Genomic DNA, 26,482 nt, shown 5'->3' with positions numbered 1-26,482 from the left:
TTGTAAACAGAGTAGCCCTAAACTGTGGTGTGCTTGTGTCTTGTTGATTTTTAGACTTCCCTAGATATACTCCCATGATTGGAAGTGTCCTATGCTCTGTAGCTCTGTTTTTTAGATGATTTAGGAACCACCATACACTTCTCCAGAGTGGCTCTCGGCAGTTCACACACTGCCCATCAGCGTATAAAGGCTCCCTGTTCTCCATGGCCTGTCCTGCATTTCTGGTTTTTACAATTTTTTAGGATGGCCCTTTTGACCGGTGGGAAATGAGACTTCTTTGTTGTGCACATTTGCATTGCTTGCTTGCTTCGTTGCCCATAAAGTGCGTATGCGTTTTTTCCTGGATATAATCAGGAAAAAACGCATACGCCCTTTTGGGCCAACTGCATCATTGTCGAAATTCTGCCGCTTTTCATGTGCTTTAAAGACGAGTCCAATCTATCTCTTGAAATCTGTTTCTTGCAATTCTGTCTTGCATTCAGATCCTCTTCTTTGCCTTACCTCAACATAGTTTTGGACGTTAGTTTTCATTTATAACTCTGCAGGTTTGTGAATTGCAGTGACCCTGAGCTCCATTTTTTAAGTTGCTCTTTTGTGAGCTGGCCTCAAACCCTCAGGATTGCTTCAGGCCCTATTTTGGCTCCGGCGAGTTGGGCTGAGCCTTTTTTCAATTCTTATTCTTAATGGGAAATTAGAGTGATATGTGCCCGTCCAAACCCCTACAACTATTCTCTCATTGGTTCCCCCTCTTCCCGTTCATCCTCCTCACAATTTGCAAAATGTGTGAAACAGAAGTTGAAATGTGCTGATTCTCCAAGTGGGGAGATTCTAAGTAACGTGGCTGGAATGGTGAACAGGAGCACCAGGAGAGGATAAATGAGCTGCATTTTAGACACATCTCCCGATCACATGGTGTACAGTCCTCTGGGTTTTCCATGCATGTTTTAGCTGTAGGAAGATCCCTTGAACCTGCAGATTTGGGACCCATTGAATGGGTACCAGGCAGTATTACTTTAAAGGGTGTGCATTTCCTCACCCAACCTCACATTTCTCTTAGTGCAAACAGTTTCCAGCCTTATGTCTCATCCTGCTGTGGGTCTAGATGTGTTCAATCCATGTTGCATCACCGTCCCTGAGGAAAAGTTGTAAGAGGTTTTCTCTGTCTCTCTGTCGTTTATTTTTTTCAATTTATTACTATATTGGTTACAGCTGATTTTCAAAGCTCTGTTTCTTGCTGCTGTACATCCACTTGATTCACGTACAGAGAGACATCAGTAAATTCTTTTTCAGATTCTTACCAGTCGTATATATTCTTTTCCGGTGACTTGAGTGTGCTGAGTGCAGTTCTTTTAGCTACCGTGTAGGCCTTGTTGATTATCAGTTTGGTATTTGGAATGGTATCTTTGCTAATTTCAACCTCCTGGATGATGCCTCACCCCTCCCCACCTTTCCCGTTTAGCAGCCTTATGCGTGTTTCCTACATATTTGACTATGTTTTTGTTTTGTAATTTATTTCATGTGTAGCCATTTTGGATTCCACCTTTAAGTGATATCTTATGATATGTGTCTTTTTCTTTTTGAATTATGTCACTTAGAATGATCATACGTAACTCCTCCGGAGTTGTTACAACTGGCCATATTTCATTGATTTCCAGGCTGAATAATATTCCACTCTACCTAAGTACCACATCTCTATCCATTTTTTCTCTCCAGAGACATTTAAGTTATATCCTAGTCGAGGATCTTTTAAACAGAGAGGGGGTAAACATTGGGGTGCCTGTGTCCTCTCGATTTTTGTTTTTCCCAAGATATACGCCCATGAGTGCAAGTGCCCTATGCTCTGTAGCTCATTTTTTAGATGCTTTAGTAAACACAATACACTTCTCCAGAATGGCCGTTGCCAATATACATTTCCACTATAAGTCTCACAGGGCTCCCTCTTCTCCTTGCCCTGTCCTGCATTTCTGTTGTTTACGCTTTATGAGGATGGCTCTTCTGACTGATGCGAAGTGATATCTTTTGTAGTATTGACTTCCAGTGCCCACCTGTTTGCTTGGCTAAAAAAGTGTATGCCCTTTTCTTGAATATATACAGAAAAAAACGCATACACCCTTTTTGGCCAACTGCAATGTTGGCAATGTTCAGCTCCTTTTCTCGTGCTTAATGGCGAGTCCTTTCTACCTCCTCAGATCCCTTTCCTGCCATTCTCCCTTGCTTACAAGTCCTTTTCTCTGACTTTCCTCAAGACATTTTTCAGTGATGGATATTTTCAACTCTGCAGTTTCGTGAATTTTACTGCCCCTGAGTTCCATTGTTCAACTTGTGTTTATGGGAACTGGCCACAAAGCAGCGGGATTTCCTCAAGCCCTATACTGTTTCCATGGGCAACCCTAGCCTTTGGTCAATTCGTCTTCCTGATTGGAAATTAGAGTGACATGTGCCTGTCTGAACACCTAGGACTTGTCTCTCATTGTTCCTCATCCTTCCGCTTCATCCTCTGGACAAATTCCAAACTGTACGCAACAGGATGTTGACAGTGCTGACATCTCCAAGTGGGGAGACTGTTAGTAAAGACGCTGGAGGGGTGAACCCGAGCACCAGGAGATGAGGAGATGAGATGCCTTTTCCAAACTCTCCCCGATCAGACGGTATACCATCCTCTGGGTGTGACAGACATGTTTTAGCAGTAGGAAGAGTCCCATTCATGTAAGGAGAACACCAGGGCTTTTTCAAAATCAGTGTCTGCCCGAAACCCAAACTGGGGAATTTTTTAAGCTACGGCTACACATATGTTCATTAAGGGCCTTGGGAAGTAGGCAGAGTCCAAACTTTAGATGATTGAAGTCTTCAGGGTCAGAAGCACTCACCACCAGCTTCCCTTAGGTTACACTTTAACTGTCATTGATAGATGATGTCAATAAAAATATCTATTCTTTTCCAGATTATTTCCCCTTATAGGTTATTGCAAAATGTTGAGTGTAGTTCCCTGTGCTATACAGTAGTTCCTTGTTGATGATCTATTTTATACATAGCAGTGTGTATGTGTTAATCCCAAACTGTTAATTTATCCCTCCTCCCACCTTTCCCCTTTGGTAATAATAAATTATAAAATTTTATACTTCTCAGAAATGGGGGAGCTGAAAGAGAGGTATCATTTTCAATGGAAAAGCATTTAAAACAAGATTGAAGCTTTAACCAAGATTATTAGATGTACATCTTTGGAAAGAAATCACTTCGTTTCTCTAATATTGACCTGACAAATAAGACAAACCTTTTCACTGAACTTGCTTATAATAAAGTGATGGAAATATCAAATGGAAGTGTTAGAAACATCTTATTTTACCCGAGCCTTATACACTGTTCTATGTTAACTACAGTTTGGCTCACACATCTGTTCATTGAGGTTACAATAGTCTCAATTTCTGTTACTGATCCTCCAGAGTGGACCCCAACAAGTGTCCCCCTGCCCAGTGTCATTGGGGCCAACAGATCGAGACTGAGTTTGGTTCACAAGCAAAGGAAACTTTATATTTTGATCAGAGAATGGAGAGGTGAGAGCATGCACTACCCCGTGGGCTGTGGGCTGGGCTGTTGTGTAGAGATCCTGTCAGAGTCAGTGGGAGGGAGGGGGCGGAGCTCTCGAGGGCCGGGTTGGCTGCAGCTCAGGCTCTATATCGCGGAGTCTGCACTGGGCCCCAGGAGCTGAGGTGTCGTCCCAGCCATTCTGCACTAGGAAATCTGGTCTGAAGTGCCGGGTGTGGAACCTCTGCATGCGGGACCCTAGGAGCACATGAAATTAGACAAAGCACAAAGGATAAAAATGGTTAGACTTGACTTTATTGCCCAGATTCTATTTTTATCTCCCAGGGATTTTTAATGGGCTTTGCTGGGGACAAACCCCTCCTCTGCCTTTTGTCCCGTTCCTCATTCTTGGAGTGCTGAGGGTGCAGACCCTTCTTCTGTAACTGCTGAGTGCTGAGTTGGGAGCCCTCATACCCAGGGGCGAGGGTCAGGGCTTCTCCCCAGCAGCCTCCAGGTGACGTTGATTGTCCCCAGGCCCCCTGCCTCCCTGCTCGTCCACCTGAGCACCAGCATTGGAAGTGTTATAGATTCTAATGACCTTTAAGGGTCCAGGAAAGAGATGTGCAGAGACGCTGTGGGGGCCGGTTTCACCCCGCCCCACATTTGTTCGGCCACCTTAGGCTGACCGTTTCTGCCAGCCTAGATGCTCTGACCAGTAGTCTGCGCTTTCTTCAATTAGGCCCCTGAATTAATGTACAAACAGCACCAGGTGTCAGAGCCCTGCCTGCTCAACTCCCAGACAGTCCAGGGTCAGTGGTGATCAAGGACCATGATGGCCACTGAGTCAACAGCCTTTTGAAGTAAACAGGAGTCCAGCTGGTCTTATTGGCCACCATCATCACGGTGTCTGTAGGCTTTTCTATGGTGACAGTGTGATATACGGTTCCCCCGCCAAGATTATTAGCTCCCCTCTGGGTGCAGTAAGTCCTGCAAGCAGTAGTCTACTCTTTTGGGACACACTCTTGTTGTTTTATGAGAGAAACTCCAGGTCAAGTGATGTTCACACGAGTCGTCATGGTGCCCTGTTGCCCCCGGTTATCTCTCTGGATGTTGGAGTTGGAGGGCCTCCTCACTCGAGGTTGGTGTGCCCACGGAGCGAACCCTGAAACTTCAGGGCATGGTTGGTGGTTAGGATCACCACGTGGGGTCCTTTTCCCTTAGGAGGGAGGTGGCCTTTTGGGCTGCTGATTTCCAGGTTTTTAGATACCGCCAGTATCTTGGCCAGATGTGGCAGTGGGCCAAGCCCCTTGGTGCCCGTAGTTTATCCTACCTGGATGGCATTCTTGCATTGTTCCATTTCAAGTGGTCCCAGTTTTTGCACTAATTCTCCAATGGCGATTCACCTTTCACCGGGAATGTAAAGGTCAAAGGGTTTAGCTAATTTAGGGAGTTCCAGGGCAAGGGTCTGAATTGACTGCTCTTTCCATTCTTGAAAGGCCACTTCTGGATTCTATTCAAAAGGATCATCATCTTTTCCTTTCAGTGTTTCATATAGAGGCCCAGCTAGTAGACTGTAGTTAGGGATCCAGAAGCAGCAAACCCTGGCCTCCCCAGGAACCCCTAAGCTGTCTTCTAGTTTTAGAAAGGGGTAAGGCTGAAAATGGTTTCTTCCCTTTCCTGGGATGGGCTTCTCCGACCTTCTGTGAGAACGAAGCCCAGGCAGGTCACTGCAGTCTGTGATATTTGAGCTTTTTCTTGGACAACTTCTATCCTTTATTGGCTTGGTAGTTCAGAGGCCTCCTTAGTAGGGCTGGCGATCAGAATGTCGTCTGCGTACTGAAGGAGGGTTTCCTTTCCCAGAGGTAGAACTTTTAGGTCTTTAGCTAAGCTTTCCCCAAAGATGGTGTGGGAATTTTTGCACCCTTGGGGCAAGACGGCCCGGAAGTATTGTTTTAGTTGTATGTTGAGTCCTGCCACTCACAAGCCAAAATTTCTTGTGACTCTGGGACTAATGGAATACAAAAGAAGGCATCATTGAAGACTAATACAGAATACCATGTCCTGGTGGTTGGTAGAATGACCAGCAGGGTGTAGGAATTAGGAGCAGCTGGAGGTATATCCTCGGTGGCTTCACTGACTGTCCTGACATCCTTTACCAGGTCCCCAGCAGCCCATGGGGCTCTCGTGGTCAGACCAATCCCAGAATATGGAGCTCACCTGGGCAGGTACCCCACCCCCACCCCAGCCCACGGGGCTCTCGTGGTCAGGCCCCTCCCAGGATACAGAGCTACCCTTGCAGGTACCGTGGCAGGGCTGGGCACACAGGAACCGTGCACATAGCCCTCATTGCAGAGCACCCCCAGCTCACCTGTCGCTCAGAGCTGACACAGAGCACCTCAGAGCAGGACTGGAACTAACAAACAGCAGCTGCGACAGGTCTGTGACCCTGGGCATCACTCTGTGCGGCCTCCCTCCACCTGGTCTTCCAGAGACTTCCACTGCACCCGGGGCACCAGGCCTCTGTCTCCAACCACCACCCACCCCTCCTCTCCCTGACTCCTGGGTTCCTCTCATTAGGAGAGGGTTTTCTTGAAGTTGTCTCCCACTCATGGGCCAGATAAAATGATTAGAAAACAAGCCAAAGCTGCAACCCCTTGTCTATCCTGACTCTCAGGAGCCCACACCTGTTCCTTGGACCTGGCCGGTTCAGCAAGTTCCATTTTCTGCAACTGTGAGCCCCTGAGGGATGATGATTGGCTGCCCTGGGCAGCCTTACCGTGCCGGCCAGCCCTCCCCAGGTGTGCCTGGGTTGAGATCAATATAAATACCACTCCAGGCAGCAAGAGGCCCTGCAGCCGTGCCTGACGCCATTTTCTCTGCCCTGTCAGCAGTCTCGGGGCTGGGCTGGTGGGAGGGAGTGAGAGGCCACGGCTTTGTGGGTGGCCCAGTGTGAGTGGGGCTCTGCTGGACTTTCTGCAGCAGTTGCCAGGCTGCCACCTGCTAAAGAAGAGGATGTGTCACCCATACCTGCTGCTGGAATTTCTCCCTGGGCAGAGGTGAGGAAGGAAAAAAGCAGTGGGGGCAGGGACAGGACGGGTATCTCAGGCAGGGAAATGGAAATCTTCCAGAAGAGCACCCAGGGCCAGGACCATCCTGGCTGGCCTGCAGGCACCAAGTCGGCCGGTATGCTGTCACTCGTGTGGCTCTATGGCCCTTCCTCTAGGCTTTCAAGTCCTTGTATATATTCAGGTGTTTTACCTGGGACGGGTGGGAATAGTTCAGCAGCAACTGGCCTGGGGCTTTACTCACAGATGCCTCGGCACGGTGCCCCAGCTTTGCAATGAGGACGCTTGTTGCATGGGGGCTGCTGGCTGAATGGGAGACGATTCCCCACCACTGACCAACTTCAGAATTGTTTACAACTGGAGCAAGTGCCCTGATACGGTTTTCCTCTGTGGAACTGGTGGGTTCTGTGTTTTTTTTCTCTTTTTCGTTTTTGGTTCAAGGTAGATTTTATTCCTCTTTTTTGTATTTACAGATATAAGCATAGAAATAATTTATTCATATAAATACATGTATGTGAAGGGAATAATTGTTTTTTCTGTTTTATTTTTTTAATTTTATTTCTTTTTAATTTTGAATTTTATTTTATATTTTTATACAGCAGGTTCTTATTGGTTATCTATTTTATACATATAAATGTATACATGCCAATCCCAGTCTCTCAACTCCTCCCACCACCAACCCCCCCAACAGCTTTCCCCCCTTGTTGTCCATACGTTTGTTGTCTACATCTGTTGCTCTATTTATGCCTTGCAAAATGGTTAATCTGTACAGTTTTTCTAGGTTCCACATATATGCATGAATATACAAGATTTGTTTTTCTCTTTCTGACTTACTTCACTCTGTATGACAGTCTCTAGATCCATCGACGTCTCTACAAATGACTAATTTCATTCCTTTTCATGGCTTAGTAATATTCCATTTTATATATGTACCACTGCTTTATGCATTCGTCTGTCTGTGGGCATTTAGGTTGCTTCCATTACCTCGATATTGTAAAGAGTGATACAATGAACATTGCGGTGAATGTCTCTTTTTGATTTATGGTTTTGTCTGGGTATATGTCCAGAACTGGGATTGCTGTATCATATGGTAATTCTACTGTTAGTTTCTTAAGAAACTCCATATTGTTCTCCATAGTGACTGTATCAATTTATATTCCCAACAATAGTGGAAGAGGGTTCCTTTTCTCCACACATTTCCAGCATTTTTTGTTTGTAGATTTTCTGATGATGCCCATTCTACCAGGTGTGAGGTGATACCTCATTGTTGAGTCCATTTTGTTGAGCAAGGGGTAGGTCTTGTCTATTACATATTTAGCTTATGGAACGGTATCTGTGCTAATTTCAAACTCTGCTTTTGTGCAGCACCACAACTCACCTTCCCCCTTAAGCAAGCATAAGTTGGTTTTCTAAACATGAGACCCTGTTCTGTTTTGTAATTCAGTTCATGTGTAACCAAGTTCACATTCCATGTATTAGTGATACCTTATGATGTTTCTCTTTCTGTGTGACTTTTTTCACTTAGAATCACCGTGCCTCAATCCACTCATTATGCTGGTACGGGCCTGGTGACATAGTTTTCATTGCTGAGAGGTATTCTGTTGTACGTAAGTACCGCAACTTCTTTATCAATTATTTGCTCTCTGGCATATTTAACTTGTGCTGAAGAAGAGGTTCCTGTAAAAGAGCCGTCCCAAATTTTGGGGTGGCTGTGTCTTTTTGATTTTAATTTCCCTAAGCTATAGGACCATAAGTGGAAGTGCCCTAGGCTCTGTTGCTTTGTTTTTTAGATGTTTCAGGAAACACCATACACTTCTCCCGAGTGGCTGTTGGCAATTTACATCCCGCCCATCAGCATAACAAGGCTCCCAGTTCTCCATGGCCTGTCCTGCCTTTCTGGATTTTACACTTTTTTCAGTTGTCCCTTTTGACTGGGGGAAGTGAGACTTCATTGTAGTGCAGATTTCCTTTGCAAGCTTGCTTGGTTGGCTAAAAAGTGCGTAGGCGTTTTCTCATAAATATATTCAGGAAAAAACGCATACGCCCTTTTTGGCCAAGTGCATCATTGTGGACGTTCTGCCTCTTTTCCTATGCTTTAAATGCAATTCCAGTCTACCTCCTGAAATCGGGTTCCTGCAATTCTGCCCCGCTTTCAAGTCCTCTTTGCAGCCTTACTTCAGTATATTTTTGGATGATATCTGTCATTTATAACTCTGCAGGTTTGTGAATTACAGTGCCCCTGAGCTCCTTTCTTCAACTCGCTTTCTTGTGAGCTGCCCGGAACACCGCAGGATTGATTCAGGCCCTAATCTGGTTCCGGCATGGCACGCTGAGCCTTTGGTTAATTCCTCTTCCTGGTGGGAAATGAGAGTTAAATTTGCCCGTCCAGACACCTCCAGCTAGTCTCTCATTGGTTCTCCCTATTCCTGTTCATCTTCCGCAGAAATTGCAAACTGGGCCAAACAGGGGGTTAAAGGCACTGACTCTCCAAGTCGGGAGAGTGTTAGTAGCGTCTGGAATGTTGCACCCGAGTACCAGGGGAGAAAACTGAGACATATTGGAACACGTCTCCCGATCACACGGTTGATCATACTCTGGGTTCCACATGCATGTTTTAGCTGAAGGAAGAATCCCTTAAACCTGGAGAGTTGAGACCCGTGGAATGGGTACCATGCAATATGACTTCAAAGGGTCTTCATTTGCTCACCGAACCTCTCCAATCCTATCACTGCTGCGTTTATGTCCCTGTACACACGCTTGATTCTCTTTCGGAGACATAGCAATCCATAGGTTTTAAGATACTTACTAGTCAGGTACATTCTTAGGCGTTTAATATGGGGTGTTGAGTCCATCTAGTTGAGCAAGGAGTAGCTCTTGTCTATTACACATTTGACTTAAGGAACTTTATCTGTGATCATTTAAATCTCTGGTTTTATGCACCACCCCAACTCACGTTTCCCCTTAAGCAAGCATAAGTTGGTTTTCTAAATTTGAGACTCTCTTCTGTTTTGTAATTCAGTTAGTGTGTAGCCAAGTTTACATTCCGTGTGTTAGTGATATCTTATGATGTTTCTTTTTCTGTGTGACTTATTTCAGTTAGAATCATCATACTTGAATCCACTCATTATGCTGCTACGGGCCTGATGACATAGATGTCATTGCTGAGGGATATTGCATTGTACGTAAATACCACAACATCTTTATCCATTTTTCGCTTTCTGTGATGTTGAACTTGTACCGTAAACGAGGTTCTTGTAAACAGAGCCGTCACAAACTTTGGGGTGGCTGTGTCTTTTTGATTTTAATTTCCCTAAGCTATAGGACCATAAGTGGAAGTGCCCTAGGCTCTGTTGCTTTGTTTTTTAGATGTTTCAGGAAACACCATACATTTCTCCCGAGTGGCTGTTGGCAATTTACATCCGGCCCATCAGCATAACAAGGCTCCCAGTTCTCTATGGCCTGTCCTGCCTTTCTGGATTTTACACTTTTTTCAGATGGCCCTTTTGACCGTGGGGAAGTGAGACTTCATTGTAGTGCAGATTTCCTTTGCAAGCTTGCTTGGTTGGCCAAAAAGGGCGTATGCGTTTTTTCCTGAATATATTCAGGAAAAAACGCATACGCCCTTTTTGGCCAAGTGCATCATTGTCGACGTTCTGCCTCTTTTCCTATGCTGTAAATGCAATTCCAGTCTACCGCCTGAAACCGGTTTCCTGCAATTCTGCCCCCTTTCAAGTCCTCTTGGCAGCCTTACTTCAGTATATTTTTGGACGATAGCTGTCTTTTATAACTGTGCAGGTTTGTGAATTACAGTGCCCCTGAGCTCCTTTCTTCAACTCGCTTTCTTGTGAGCTGGCCGCAGCACCGCAAGATTGCTTCAGGCCCTAATCTGGTTCTGGAAAAGCACGCTGAGCCTTTGGTTAATTACTCTTCCTGGTGGGAAATGAGAGTTAAATTTGCCCGTCCAGACACCTCCAGCTAGTCTCTCATTGGTTCTCCCTATTCCTGTTCATCTTCTGCAGAAATTGCAAACTGGGCCAAACAGGAGGTTAAAGGCACTGACTCTCCAAGTCGGGAGAGTGTTAGTAAAGCGTCTGGAATGTTGCACCCGAGTACCAGGGGACGAGAACTGAGACATATTGGAACACGTCTCCCGATCACATGATTGATCATACTCTAGGTTCCACATGCCTGTTTTAGCTGAAGGAAGAATCCCTTAAACCTGGAGAGTTGAGAACCGTGGAATGGGTACCATGCAATATGACTTCAAAGGGTCTTCATTTGCTCACCGAACCTCTCCAATCCTATCACTGCTGCGTTTATGCCCCTGTACACACGCTGGATTCTCTTTCGGCGACATAGCAATCCATAGGTTTTAAGATACTTACTAGTCAGGTACATTCTTAGGCGTTTAATATGGGGTGTTGAGTCCATCTCGTTGAGCAAGGAGTAGCTCTTGTCTATTCCATATTTGGCTTAAGGAACTTTATCTGTGCTCATTTCAATCTCTGGTTTTATGCAGCACCCCAACTCACCTTTTCCCTTAAGCAAGCATAAGCTGGTTTTCTAAATTTGAGACCCTGTTCTGTTTTGGAATTCAGTTCTTGTGTAGCCAAGTTTACATTCCGTGTATTAATGATATCTTATGATGTTTCTTTTTCTGTGTGACTTATTTCAGTTAGAATCATCATACCTGAATCCACTCATTATGCTGCTCTGGGCCTGATGACATAGATTTCATTGCTGAGTGATATTGCATTGTATGTAAGTACCACAACTTCTTTATCCATTTTTCGCTTTCTGCGCTATTGAACTTGTACCGTAAACGAGGTTCTTGTAAACAGAGCCGTCCCAAACTTTGGGGTGGCTGTGTCTTTTTGATTTTAATTTCCCTAAGCTATAGGACCATAAGTGGAAATGCCCTAGGCTCTGTTGCTTTGTTTGTTAGATGTTTCAGGAATCAGCATACACTTCTTCCGTTTGGCTTTTGGGAATGTACATCCCGCCCATCAGCATAACAAGGCTCCCAGTTCTCCATGGCCTGTCCTGCCTTTCTGGATTTTACACTTTTTTCAGATGGCCCTTTTGACCGGGGGGAAGTGAGACTTCATTGTAGTGCAGATTTCTTTTGCAAGCTTGCTTGGTTGGCCAAAAACGGCGTATGCGTTTTTTCCTGAATATATTCAGGAAAAAACGCATACGCCCTTTTTGGCCAAGTGCATCATTGTCGACGTTCTGCTTCTTTTCTTATGCTTTAAATGCAATTCCAGTCTACCTCCTGAAATCGGTTTCCTGCAATTCTGCCCCGCTTTCAAGTCCGCTTGGCAGCCTTACTTCAGTATATTTTTGGACGATAGCTGTCATTTATAACTCTGCAGGTTTGTGAATTACAGTGCCCCTGAGCTCCTTTCTTCAACTCGCTTTCTTGTGAGCTGGCCGCAACACCGCAGGATAGCTTCAGGCCCTAATCTGGTTCTGGCACGTCATGCTGAGCTTTTGGTTAACTCCTCTTCCTGGTGGGAAATGAGAGTTAAATTTGCCCGTCCGGACACCTCCAGCTAGTCTCTCATTGGTCCTCCCTATTCTTGTTCATTTTCCGCAGAAATTGCAAACTGGGCCAAACAGGAGGTTAAAGGCACTGACTCTCCAAGTCGGGAGAGTGTTAGTAAAGCGTCTGGAATGTTGCACCCGAGTACCAGGGGACGAGAACTGAGACATATTGGAACACGTCTCCCGATCACACGGTTGATCATACTCTGGGTTCCACATGCATGTTTTAGCTGAAGGAAGAATCCCTTAAACCTGGAGAGTTGAGACCCGTGGAATGGGTACCATGCAATATGACTTCAAAGGGTCTTCATTTGCTCACCGAACCTCTCCAATCCTATCACTGCTACGTTTATGCCCCTGTACACACGCTTGATTCTCTTTCAGAGACATAACAATCCATAGGTTTTAAGATACGTAATGGTCAGGTACATTATGAGGCATTTAATATGGGGTGTTGAGTCCATCTAGTTGAGCAAGGAGTAGCTCTTGTCTATTACATATTTGGCTTAAGGAACTTTATCTGTGCTCATTTCAATCTCTGGTTTTATGCAACACCCCAACTAACTTTTGCCCTTAAGCAAGCATAAGTTGGTTTTCTAAATTTGAGACCCTGTTCTGTTTTGTAATCCAGTTCTGTGTAGCCAAGTTTACATTCCGTGTATTAGTGATATCTTATGATGTTTCTTTTTCTGTGTGACTTATTTCAGTTAGAATCATCATACCTGAATCCACTCATTATGCTGCTACAGGCCTGATGACATAGATGTCAATGCTGAGTGATATTGCATTGTACATAAGTACCACAAACTCTTTATCCAGTTTTCACGTTCTGCGATATTGAACTTGTACCGTAAACGAGGTTCTTGTAAACAGAGCTGTCCCAAATTTTTGGGTGGCTGTGTCTTTTTGATTTTAATTTCCCTAAGCTATAGGACCATAAGTGGAAGTGCCCTAGGCTCTGTTGCTTTGTTTTTTAGATGTTTCAGGAAACACCATACACTTCTCCCAGGTGGCTGTTGGCAATTTACATCCCGCCCATCAGCATAACAAGGCTCCCAGTTCTCCATGGCCTGTCCTGTCTTTCTGGATTTTACACTTTTTTCAGATGACCCTTTGGACCGGGGGGAAGTGAGACTTCATTGTAGTGCAGATTTCCTTTGCAAGCTTGCTTGGTTGGCCAAAAAGGACGTATGCGTTTTTTCCTGAATATATTCAGGAAAAAACACATACGTCCTTTTTGGCCAAGTGCATCATTGTCGACGTTCTGCCTCTTTTCCTATGCTTTAAATGCAATTCCAGTGTCCCTCCTGAAATTGGTTTCCTGCAATTCTGCCCCGCTTTCAAGTCCTCTTGGCAGCCTTACTTCAGTATATTTTTGGACGATAGCTGTCATTTATAACTCTGCAGGTTTGTGAATTACAGTGCCCCTGAGCTCCTTTCTTCAACTCGCTTTCTTGTGAGCTGGCCGCAACACTGCAGGATTGCTTCAGGCCCTAATCTGGTTCCAGCACAGCACGCTGAGCCTTTGGTTAATTCCTCTTCCTGGTGGGAAATGAGAGTTAAATTTGCCCGTCCAGACACCTCCAGCTAGTCTCTCATTGGTTCTCCCTATTCCTGTTCATCTTCCGCAGAAATTGCAAACTGGGCCAAACAGGAGGTTAAAGGAACTGACTCTCCAAGTCGGGAGAGTGTTAGTAAAGCGTCTGGAATGTTGCACCCAGTACCAGGAGACGAGAACTGAGATATATTGGAACACGTCTCCCGATCACACGGTTGATCATACTCTGGGTTCCACATGCATGTTTCAGCTGAAGGAAGAATCCCTTAAACCTGGAGAGTTGAGACCCGTGGAATGGGTACCATGCAATATGATTTCAAAGGGCCTTCATTTGCTCACCGAACCTCTCCAATCCTACCACTGCTACGTTTATGCCCCTGTACACACGCTTGATTCTCTTTCGGAGACATAGCAATCCAGAGGTTTTAAGATACTTACTAGTCAGGTACATTCTTAGGCGTTTAATATGGGGTGTTGAGTCCATTTCACTGAGCAAGGAGTAGCTCTAGTCTATTCCATATTTGGCTTAAGGAACTTTATCAGTGCTCATTTCAATCTCTGGTTTTATGCAGCACCCCAACTCACCTTTCCCCTTAAGCAAGCATAAGTTGGTTTTCTAAATTTGAGACACTGTTCTGTTTTGTAATCCAGTTCCTGTGTAGCCATGTTTACATTCCGTGTATTATCGATATCTTATGATGTTTCTTTTTCTGTGTGACTTATTTCAGTTAGAATCATCATACCTGAATCCACTCATTATGCTGCTATGGGCCTGATGACATAGATTTCATTGCTGAGTGATATTGCATTGTACGTAAGTACCACAACTTCTTTATCCATTTTTCACTTTCTGCGATATTGAACTAGTCCCGTAAACGAGTTTCTTCTAAACAGAGCCGTCCCAAACTTTGGGGTGGCTGTGTCTTTTTGATTTTAATTTCCCTAAGCTATAGGGCCATAAGTGGAAATGCCCTAGGCTCTGTTGCTTTGTTTTTTAGATGTTTCAGGAAACACCATACACTTCTCCCGAGTGGCTGTTGGCAATTTACATCCCGCCCATCAGCATAACAAGGCTCCCAGTTCTCCATGGCCTGTCCTGCCTTTCTGGATTTTATACTTTTTTCAGATGGCCCTTTTGACTGGGGGGAAGTGAGACTTCATTGTAGTGCAGATATCCTTTGCAACCTTGCTTGGTTGGCCAAACAGGGCGTATGCGTTTTTTCCTGAATATATTCAGGAAAAAACGCATACGCCCTTTTTGGGCAAAGCGTCATTGTCGACGTTTTGCCTCTTTTCCTATGCTTTAAATGCAATTCCATTGTACCTCCTGAAATTGCTTTCCTGCAATTCTGCCCCGCTTTCAAGTCCTCTTGGCAGCCTTACTTCAGTATATTTTTGGACGAAAGCTGTCATTTATAACTCTGCAGGTTTGTGAATTACAGTGCCCCTGAGCTCCTTTCTTCAACTCGCTTTCTTGTGAGCTGGCCGCAACACCGCAGGATTGCTTCAGGCCCTAATCTGGTTGCGGCACGGCACACTGAGCCTTTGGTTAATTCCTCTTCCTGGTGGGAAATGAGAGTTAAATTTGCCCGTCCAGACACCTCCAGCTAGTCTCTCATTGGTTCTCCCTATTCCTGTTCATCTTCCGCAGAAATTGCAAACTGGGCCAAACAGGAGGTTAAAGGCACTGACTCTCCAAGTCGGGAGAGTGTTAGTAAAGCGTCTGGAATGTTGCACCCGAGTACCAGGGGACGAGAACTGAGACATATTGGAACACGTCTCTCGGTCACACGGTTGATCATACTCTTGGTTCCACATGCATGATTTAGCTGAAGGAAGAATCCCTTAAACCTGGGGAGTTGAGACCCGTGGAATGGGTACCATGCAATATGACTTCAAATGGTCTTCATTTGCTCACCGAACCTCTCCAATCCTATCACTGCTGCGTTTATGTCCCTGTACACACGCTTGATTCTCTTTTGGAGACATAGCAATCCATAGGTTTTAAGATACTTACTAGTCAGGTACATTCTTAGGCGTTTAAGATGGGGGTTTGTGTCCATTTCGTTGAGCAAGGTGTAGCTCTTGTGTATTACATATTTGGCTTAAGGAACTTTATCTGTGCTCATTTCAATCTCTGGTTTTATGCAGCACCCCAACTCAACTTTCCCCTTAAGCAAGCATAAGTTGGTTTTCTAAATTTGAGACCCTGTTCTCTTTTGTAATCCAGTTCCTGTGTAGCCAAGTTTACATTCCGTGTATTAGTGATATCTTATGATGTTTCTTTTTCTGTGTGACTTATTTCAGTTAGAATCATCATACCTGAACCCACTCATTTTCTGCTACAGGACTGTTGACATAGATTTCATTGCTGAGTGATATTGCATTGTACGTAAGTACCACAACTTCTTTATCCATTTTTCACTTTCTGCGATATTGAACTAGTCCCGTAAACGAGTTTCTTCTAAACAGAGCTGTCCCAAACTTAGGGGTGGCTGTGTCTTTTAGATTTTAATTTCCCTAAGCTATAGGGCCATAAGTGGAAGTGCCCTAGGCTCTGTTGCTTTGTTTTTTAGATGTTTCAGGAAACACCATACACTTCTCCCCAGTGGCTGTTGGCAATATACATCCCGCCCATCAGCAAAACAAGGCTCCCAGTTCTCCATGGCCTGTCCTGCCTTTCTGGATTTTACACTTTTTTCAGATGGCCCTTTGGACCGGGGGGAAGTGAGACTTCATTGTAGTGCAGATTTCCTTTTCAAGCTTGCTTGGTTGGCCAAAAAGGGCGTATGCGTTTTTTCCTGAATATATTCAGGAAAAAACGCATACGCACATTTTGGCAAAGTGCATCATTGTCGACGTTCTGCCTCTTTTCCTATGCTTTAAATGCAATTCCAGTCTACCTCCTGAAATCTTTTTCCTGCAATTCTGCCCCGCTTTCAAGTCCTCTTGGCAGCCTTACTTCAGTATATTTTTGGACGATAGCTGTCATTTATAACTCTGCAGGTTTGTGAATTACAGTGCCCCTGAGCTCCTTTCTTCAACTCGCTTTCTTGTGAGCTGGCCGCAACACCGCAGGATTGCTTCAGGCTCTAATCTGTTTCCGGCACGGCATGCTGAGCCTTTGGTTAATTCCTCTTCCTGGTGGGAAATGAGAGTTAAATTTGCCCGTCCAGACACCTCCAGCTAGTCTCTCATTGGTTCTCCCTATTCCTGTTCATCTTCCGCAGAAATTGCAAACTGGGCCAAACAGGAGGTTAAAGGAACTGACTCTCCAAGTTGGGAGACAATTAGTAAAGTGTCTGGAATGTTGCACCCGAGTACCAGGGGACGAGAACTGAGACATATTGGAACACGTCTCCTGATCACACAGTTGATCATACTCTGGGTTCCACATGCATGTTTTAGCTGAAGGAAGAATCCCTTAACCCTGGAGAGTTGAGACCCGTGGAATGGGTACCATGCAATATGACTTCAAAGGGTCTTCATTTGCTCACCGAACCTCTCCAATCCTATCACTGCTGCGTTTATGCCCCAGTACACATGTTTGATTCTCTTTCGGAGACATAGCAATCCATAGGTTTTAAGATACTTACTAGTCAGGTACATTCTTAAGCGTTTAATATGGGGTGTTGAGTCCATTTCTTTGAGCAAGGAGTAGCTCTTTTCTATTCCATATTTGGCTTAAGGAATTTATCTGTGCTCATTTCAATCTCTGGTTTTATGCAGCACCCCACCTCACCTTTCCCCTTAAGCAAGCATAAGTTGGTTTTCTAAATTTGAGACCCTGTTCTGTTTTGTAATCCAGTTCCTGTGTAGCCAAGTTTACATTCCGTGTATTAGTGATATCTTATGATGTTTCTTTTTCTGTGTGACTTATTTCAGTTAGAATCATCATACCTGAATCCACTCATTATGCTGCTACGGGCCTGATGACATAGATTTCATTGCTGAGTGATATTGCATTGTACGTAAGTACCACAACTTCTTTATCCATTTTTCACTTTCTGCAATATTGAACTTGTCCCGTAAACGAGGTTCTTTTAAACAGAGCTGTCCCAAACTTTGGGGTGGCTGTGTCTTTTTGATTTTAATTTCCCTAATATATAGGACCATAAGTGGAAGTGCCCTAGGCTCTGTTGCTTTGTTTTTTAGATGTTTCAGGAAACACCATACACTTCTCCCAAGTGGCTGTTGGCAATTTACATCCCGCCCATCAGCATAACAAGTCTCCCAGTTTTAATTGGCCTGTCCTGCCTTTCTGGATTTTACACTTTTTTCAGATGGCCCATTTGACTTTGGGAAGTGAGACTTCATTGTATTGCAGATTTCCTTTGCAAGCTTGCTTGGTTGGCCAAATAGGGCGTATGCGTTTTTTCCTCAATATATTCAGGAAAAAACGCATACACACTTTTTGGCCAAGTGCATCATTGTGGACGTTCTGCCTCTTTTCCTATGCTTTAAATGCAATTCCAGTCTACCTCCTGCAATCGGTTTCCTGCAATTCTGCCCCGCTTTCAAGTCCTCTTGGCAGCCTTACTTCAGTATATTTTTGTACGATAGCTGTCATTTATAACTCTGCAGGTTTGTGAATTACAGTGCCCCTGAGCTCCTTTCTTCAACTTGCTTTCTTGTGAGCTGGCCGCAACACCGCAGGATTGCTTCAGGCCCTAATCTGGTTCCGGCATGGCATGCTGACCCTTTGGTTAATTCCTCTTCCTGGTGGCAAATGAGAGTTAAATTTGCCCGTCCAGACACCTCCGGCTAGTCTCTCATTGGTTCTCCCTATTCCTGTTCATCTTCTGCCGAAATTGCAAACTGGGCCAAACAGGAGGTTAAAGGCACTGACTCTGCAAGTCGGGAGAGTTTTAGTAAAGCGTCTGGAATGTTGCACCCGACTACCAGGGGTCGAAAACTGAGACATATTTGAACACGTCTCCCGATCACACGGTTGATCATACTCTGGGTTCCACATTCATGTTTTAGCTGAAGGAAGAATCCCTTAAACCTGGAGAGTTGAGACCCGTGGAATGGGTACCATGCAATATGACTTCAAAGGGTCTTCATTTGCTCACCGAACCTCTCCAATCCTATCACTGCTGCGTTTATGCCCCTGTACACACACTTGATTCTCTTTCGGAGATATAGCAATCCATAGGTTTTAAGATACTTACTAGTCAGGTACATTCTTAGTCGTTTAATATGGGGTGTTGAGCCCATTTCGTTGAGCTAGGAGTAGCTCTTGTCTATTCCATATTTGGCTTAAGGAAGTTTACCTGTGCTCATTTCAATCTCTGGTTTTATGCAGCACCCCAACTCACCTTTCCCCTTAAGCAAACATAAGTTGGTTTTCTAAATTTGAGACCCTGTTCTGTTTTGTAATTCAGTTCCTGTGTAGCCAAGTTTACATTCCATGTATTAGTGATATCTTATGATGTTTCTTTTTCTGTGTGACTTATTTCAGTTAGAATCATCATACCTGAATCCACTCATTATGCTGCTACGGGCCTGATGACGTAGATTTCATTTCTGAGTGATATTGCATTGGAAGTAAGTACCACAACTTCTTTATCCATTTTTCGCTTTCTGCTCTATTGAACTTGTACCGTAAACGAGGTTCTTGTAAACAGAGCCGCCCCAAAATTTGGGGTGGCTGTGTCTTTTTTATTTTAATGTCCCTAAGCTATAGGACCATAAGTGGAAGTGCCCTAGGCTCTGTTGCTTTGTTTTTTTAGATGTTTCAGGAAACACCATACACTTCTCCCGAGTGGCTGTTGGCAATTTACATCCCACCCATCAGCATAACAAGGCTCCCAGTTCTCCATGGCCTGTCCTGCCTTTCTGGATTTTACACTTTTTTCAGATGGCCCTTTTGTCCGGGGGGAAGTGAGACTTCATTGTAGTGCAGATTTCCTTTGCAAGCTTGCTTGGTTGGCCAAAAAGGGCGTATGGTTTTTTCCTGAATATATTCAGGAGAAAACGCATACGCCCTTTTTGGCCAAGTGCATCATTGCGACGTTCTTCCTCTTTTCCAATGCTTTAAATGCAATTCCAGTCTACCTCCTGAAATCGGTTTCCTGCAATTCTGCCCCACTTTGCAGTCCTCTTGGCAGCCTTACTTCAGTATATTTTTGGATGATAGCTGTCATTTATAACTCTGCAGGTTTGTGAATTACCGTGTCCCTGAGCTCCTTTCTTCAACTCGCTTTCTTGTGAGCTGGCCGCAACACCGCAGGATTGCTTCACGCCCTAATCTGGTTCCGGCACAGCACGCTGAGCCTTTGGTTAATTCCTCTTCCTGGTGGGAAATGAGAGTTAAATTTGCCCGTCCAGACACCTCCAGCTAGTCTCTCATTGGTTCTCCCTATTCCTGTTTATCTTCCGCAGAAATTGCAAACTGTGCAAAACAGGAGGTTAAAGGCACTGAATCTCCAAGTCGGGAGAGTGTTAGTAAAGCATCTGGAATGTTGCACCCGAGTACCAGGGGACGAAAACTGAGACATATTTGAACACGTGTCCCGATCACATGGTTGATCATACTCTGGGTTCCACATGCATGTTTTAGCTGAAGGAAGAATCCCTTAAACCTGGAGTGTTGAGACCCGTGGAATGGGTACCATGCAATATGACTTCAAAGGGTCTTCATTTGCTCACCGAACATCTCCAATTCTATCACTGCTGCGTTTATGCCCCTGTGCACATGCTTGATTCTCTTTCAGAAACATAGCAATCCATAGGTTTTAAGATACTTACTAGTCAGGTACATTCTTAGGCGTTTAATATGGGGTGTTGAGTCCATTTCGTTGAGCAAGGAGTAGCTCTTGTCTATTACATATTTGGCTTAAGGAACTTTATCTGTGCTCATTTCAATCTCTGGATTTATGCATCACCCCAACTCACCTTTCCCCTTAAGCAAGCATAAGTTGTTTTTCTAATTTGAGACCCTGTTCTGTTTTGTAATCCAGTTCCTGTGTAGCCAAGTTTACATTCCGTGTATTAGTGATATCTTATGATGTTTCTTTTTCTGTGTGACCTATTTCAGTTAGAATCATCATACCTGAATCCACTCATTATGCTGCTACGGGCCTGATGACATAGATTTCATTGCTGAGTGATATTGCATTGTACGTAGGTACCACAACTTCTTTATCCATTTTTCACTTTCTGCGATATTGAACTTGTACCGTAAACGAGGTTCTTGTAAACAGAGCCGTCCCAAACTTTGGGGTGGCTGTGTCTTTTTGATTTTATTTTCCCTAAACTATAGGACCATAAGTGGAAGTGCCCTAGGCTCTGTTGCTTTGTTTTTTAGATGTTTCAGGAAACACCATACACTTCTAACCAGTGGCTGTTGGCAATTTACATCCCGCCCATCAGCATAACAAGGCTCCCAGTTCTCCATGCCCTGTCCTGCCTTTCTGGATTTTACACTTTTTTCAGATGGCCCTTTTGACCGGGGGGAAGTGAGACTTCATTGTAGTGCAGATTTCCTTTGCAAGCTTGCTTGGTTGGCCAAAAAGGGCGTATGCGTTTTTTCCTGAATATATTCAGGAAAAAACGCATTCGCCCTTTTTGGCCAAGTGCATCATTGTCGACGTTCTGCCTCTTTTCCTATGCTTTAAATGCAATTCCAGTCTACCTCCTGAAATCGGTTTCCTGCAATTCTGCTTTGCCTTCAATGCCTCTTCATAGCCTTACCTCAATATATTTTTTGAAAATAGTTGACCTTTATAACTCTGCAGGTTTTTGAATTGCAGTGGCCCTTAGCTCCATTTTTCAGCTCTTATTTTTGTGATCTTGCCTCATAACCACAGGATTCCTTCAGGCCCTATTCTTCTTCTGGGACACCTTGCTGTGCCTTTGGTTTATTCTTCTTACTGATGTGAAATTAGAGTGACATGTGCCCACTGAAACTGCTACAGCTAGTTTCTCACTGGTTCCCCCTATTCCCATTCGTCATCGGCACTAACTGCAGACTGTGCGATACCATAACTTAAAGGCATTGACTCTCCATGTGGGGATATTGTTAGTAAAGCGGCTGGAATGTCGATCCGGAGTCCCAGGAGAGGAAAAATGAGGTGCGTTTTAGAAACCTTTCCCGATCATATGGTATACCAGTCGCTGGGTTTCCCAAGCATCGTTTAGCTGTAGGAAGATTCCCTTCAACCTGGAGTTTTGGGACCCTTGGAATGAGTAGCATGAAGTATTGCATTAAACTTTTGGCAGTTGCTCACCAAAGCTCACCAATCCTCTCAGCCCCAAGTGTGCAGCCTTATGTCTTATCCAGCTGTGGGTTTATATGTGGTCAATCCAGGTTGCATCACAGCCCCTGAGCAAATTTTGTAAGAATTTTTCTCTCTTTCATTGTTTCTGCGTTTTGTTTTTAAAATTTATTTCTATAATGGGGTTTAGCTCATTTTCACTGCTGTGTTTGTGCCGCTCTGCACACACTTGATTCCCTTATGGAGATATATCAATACATGGGTTTTAAGATTCTTATTACTCAGATATATTTCCTGCAGTGTATAGGGTGTGTTGAGGCCAGTTCATTGAGCAAGGTGTAGATCTTGTCTAATATCTATTTGGTTTATTGAACGGTATCTGTGCTAATTTCAAACTCTGGTTTTATGCATCACCCCACCTCTCCTTTCCCCTTAAGCTGACATAAGTGTGTTTTCTAAATGTGAGACACTGTTCTGTTCTGTAATTCATTTTTTGTGCAGCCATATTTACCCTCCCTCTATAAGTGATATCTTATGATATGTTTCTTTTTCTGTTTGACTTATTTCAAGTAGTATTATCGGACCTAAATCCACTCTTTATCCTTCTACTAGCCTTATTACATTGATTTCATGGTGAAGAGATATTCCATTGTACATAAGTACCACATCTTCTTTATCCATTGTTCTCTTTCCTGGGATATTTAAGGTGTACTGAAGTTGAGGTTCTTGTAAACAGAGTAGCCCTAAACTGTGGTGTGCTTGTGTCTTGTTGATTTTTAGACTTCCCTAGATATACTCCCATGATTGGAAGTGTCCTATGCTCTGTAGCTCTGTTTTTTAGATGATTTAGGAACCACCATACACTTCTCCAGAGTGGCTCTCGGCAGTTCACACACTGCCCATCAGCGTATAAAGGCTCCCTGTTCTCCATGGCCTGTCCTGCATTTCTGGTTTTTACAATTTTTTAGGATGGCCCTTTTGACCGGTGGGAAATGAGACTTCTTTGTTGTGCACATTTGCATTGCTTGCTTGCTTCGTTGCCCATAAAGTGCGTATGCGTTTTTTCCTGGATATAATCAGGAAAAAACGCATACGCCCTTTTGGGCCAACTGCATCATTGTCGAAATTCTGCCGCTTTTCATGTGCTTTAAAGACGAGTCCAATCTATCTCTTGAAATCTGTTTCTTGCAATTCTGTCTTGCATTCAGATCCTCTTCTTTGCCTTACCTCAACATAGTTTTGGACGTTAGTTTTCATTTATAACTCTGCAGGTTTGTGAATTGCAGTGACCCTGAGCTCCATTTTTTAAGTTGCTCTTTTGTGAGCTGGCCTCAAACCCTCAGGATTGCTTCAGGCCCTATTTTGGCTCCGGCGAGTTGGGCTGAGCCTTTTTTCAATTCTTATTCTTAATGGGAAATTAGAGTGATATGTGCCCGCCCAAACCCCTACAACTATTCTCTCATTGGTTCCCCCTCTTCCCGTTCATCCTCCTCACAATTTGCAAAATGTGTGAAACAGAAGTTGAAATGTGCTGATTCTCCAAGTGGGCAGATTCTAAGTAACGTGGCTGGAACGGTGAACAGGAGCACCAGGAGAGGATAAATGAGCTGCATTTTAGACACATCTCCCGATCACATGGTGTACAGTCCTCTGGGTTTTCCATGCATGTTTTAGCTGTAGGAAGATCCCTTGAACCTGCAGATTTGGGACCCATTGAATGGGTACCAGGTAGTATTACTTTAAAGGGTGTGCATTTCCTCACCCAACCTCACATTTCTCTTAGTGCAAACAGTTTCCAGCCTTATGTCTCATCCTGCTGTGGGTCTAGATGTGTTCAATCCATGTTGCATCACCGTCCCTGAGGAAAAGTTGTAAGAGGTTTTCTCTGTCTCTCTGTCGTTTATTTTTTTCAATTTATTACTATATTGGTTACAGCTGATTTTCAAAGCTCTGTTTCTTGCTGCTGTACATCCACTTGATTCACGTACAGAGAGACATCAGTAAATTCTTTTTCAGATTCTTACCAGTCGTATATATTCTTTTCCGGTGACTTGAGTGTGCTGAGTGCAGTTCTTTTAGCTACCGTGTGGGCCTTGTTGATTATCAGTTTGGTATTTGGAATGGTATCTTTGCTAATTTCAACCTCCTGGATGATGCCTCACCCCTCCCCACCTTTCCCGTTTAGCAGCCTTATGCGTGTTTTCTACATATTTGACTATGTTTTTGTTTTGTAATTTATTTCATGTGTAGCCATTTTGGATTCCACCTTTAAGTGATATCTTATGATATGTGTCTTTTTCTTTTTGAATTATGTCACTTAGAAAGATCATACGTAACTCCTCCGGAGTTGTTACAACTGGCCATAGTTCATTGATTTCCAGGCTGAATAATATTCCACTCTACCTAAGTACCACATCTCTATCCATTTTTTCCCTCCAGAGACATTTAAGTTATATCCTAGTCGAGGATCTTTTAAACAGAGAGGGGGTAAACATTGGGGTGCCTGTGTCCTCTCGATTTTTGTTTTTCCCAAGATATACGCCCATGAGTGCAAGTGCCCTATGCTCTGTAGCTCATTTTTTAGATGCTTTAGTAAACACAATACACTTCTCCAGAATGGCCGTTGGCAATATACATTTCCACTATAAGTCTCACAGGGCTCCCTCTTCTCCTTGCCCTGTCCTGCATTTCTGTTGTTTACGCTTTATGAGGATGGCTCTTCTGACTGATGCGAAGTGATATCTTTTGTAGTATTGACTTCCAGTGCCCACCTGTTTGGTTGGCTAAAAAAGTGTATGCCCTTTTCTTGAATATATACAGAAAAAAACGCATACACCCTTTTTGGCCAACTGCAATGTTGGCAATGTTCAGCTCCTTTTCTCGTGCTTAATGGCGAGTCCTTTCTACCTCCTCAAATCCCTTTCCTGCCATTCTCCCTTGCTTACAAGTCCTTTTCTCTGACTTTCCTCAAGACATTTTTCAGTGATGGATATTTTCAACTCTGCAGTTTCATGAATTTTACTGCCCCTGAGTTCCATTGTTCAACTTGCGTTTATGGGAACTGACCACAAAGCAGCGGGATTTCCTCAAGCCCTATACTGTTTCCATGGGCAACCCTAGCCTTTGGTCAATTCGTCTTCCTGATTGGAAATTAGAGTGACATGTGCCTGTCTGAACACCTAGGACTTGTCTCTCATTGTTCCTCATCCTTCCGCTTCATCCTCTGGACAAATTCCAAACTGTACGCAACAGGATGTTGACAGTGCTGACATCTCCAAGTGGGGAGACTGTTAGTAAAGACGCTGGAGGGGTGAACCCGAGCACCAGGAGATGAGGAGATGAGATGCCTTTTCCAAACTCTCCCCGATCAGACGGTATACCATCCTCTGGGTGTGACAGACATGTTTTAGCAGTAGGAAGAGTCCCATTCATGTAAGGAGAACACCAGGGCTTTTTCAAAATCAGTGTCTGCCCGAAACCCAAACTGGGGGATTTTTTAAGCTACGGCTACACATATGTTCATTAAGGGCCTTGGGAAGTAAACAGAGTCCAAACTTTAGATGATTGAAGTCTTCAGGGTCAGAAGCACTCACCACCAGCTTCCCTTAGGTTACACTTTAACTGTCATTGATAGATGACAATGACAATAAAAATATCTATTCTTTTCCAGATTATTTCCCCTTATAGCTTATTGCAAAATGTTGAGTGTAGTTCCCTGTGCTATACAGTAGTTCCTTGTTGATGATCTATTTTATACATAGCAGTGTGTATGTGTTAATCCCAAACTGTTAATTTATCCCTCCTCCCACCTTTCCCCTTTGGTAATAATAAATTATAAGATTTTATACTTCTCAGAAATGGGGGAGCTGAAAGAGAGGTATCATTTTCAATGGAAAAGCATTTAAAACAAGATTGAAGCTTTAACCAAGATTATTAGATGTACATCCTTGGAAAGAAATCACTTCGTTTCTCTAATATTGACCTGACAAATAAGACAAACCTTTTCACTGAACTTGCTTATAATAAAGTGATGGAAATATCAAAATGAAGTGTTAGAAACATCTTATTTTACCCAAGCCTTATACACTGTTCTATGTTAACTACAGTTTGGCTCACACATCTGTTCATTGAGGTTACAATAGTCTCAATTTCTGTTACTGATCCTCCAGAGTGGACCCCAACAAGTGTCCCCCTGCCCAGTGTCATTGGGGCCAACAGATCGAGACTGAGTTTGGTTCACAAGCAAAGGAAACTTTATATTTTGATCAGAGAATGGAGAGGTGAGAGCATGCACTACCCCGTGGGCTGTGGGCTGGGCTGTTGTGTAGAGATCCTGTCAGAGTCAGTGGGAGGGAGGGGGCAGAGCTCTCGAGGGCCAGGTTGGCTGCAGCTCAGGCTCTATATCGCGGAGTCTGCACTGGGCCCCAGGAGCTGAGGTGTCGTCCCAGCCATTCTGCACTAGGAAATCTGGTCTGAAGTGCCGGGTGTGGAACCTCTGCATGCGGGACCCTAGGAGCACATGAAATTAGACAAAGCACAAAGGATAAAAAAGGTTAGACTTGACTTTA

General features: G+C 44.0%; 1 long non-coding RNA gene across 3 annotated transcripts in view; it reads right to left on the bottom strand.

Annotated features, from left to right (window-relative positions):
- Positions 1-26,482, bottom strand: part of LOC125963348 (uncharacterized) — a 510,776-nt gene that overhangs the window by 78,736 nt on the left and 405,558 nt on the right. The gene's annotated exons all lie outside the window — the stretch shown is intronic.

The sequence above is a fragment of the Orcinus orca genome, unplaced genomic scaffold (genome assembly GCF_937001465.1).
Source record: "Orcinus orca unplaced genomic scaffold, mOrcOrc1.1 scaffold_23, whole genome shotgun sequence".
Taxonomy (NCBI): domain Eukaryota; kingdom Metazoa; phylum Chordata; class Mammalia; order Artiodactyla; family Delphinidae; genus Orcinus; species Orcinus orca.
This window is presented reverse-complemented; position numbering and strand designations above follow the sequence as displayed.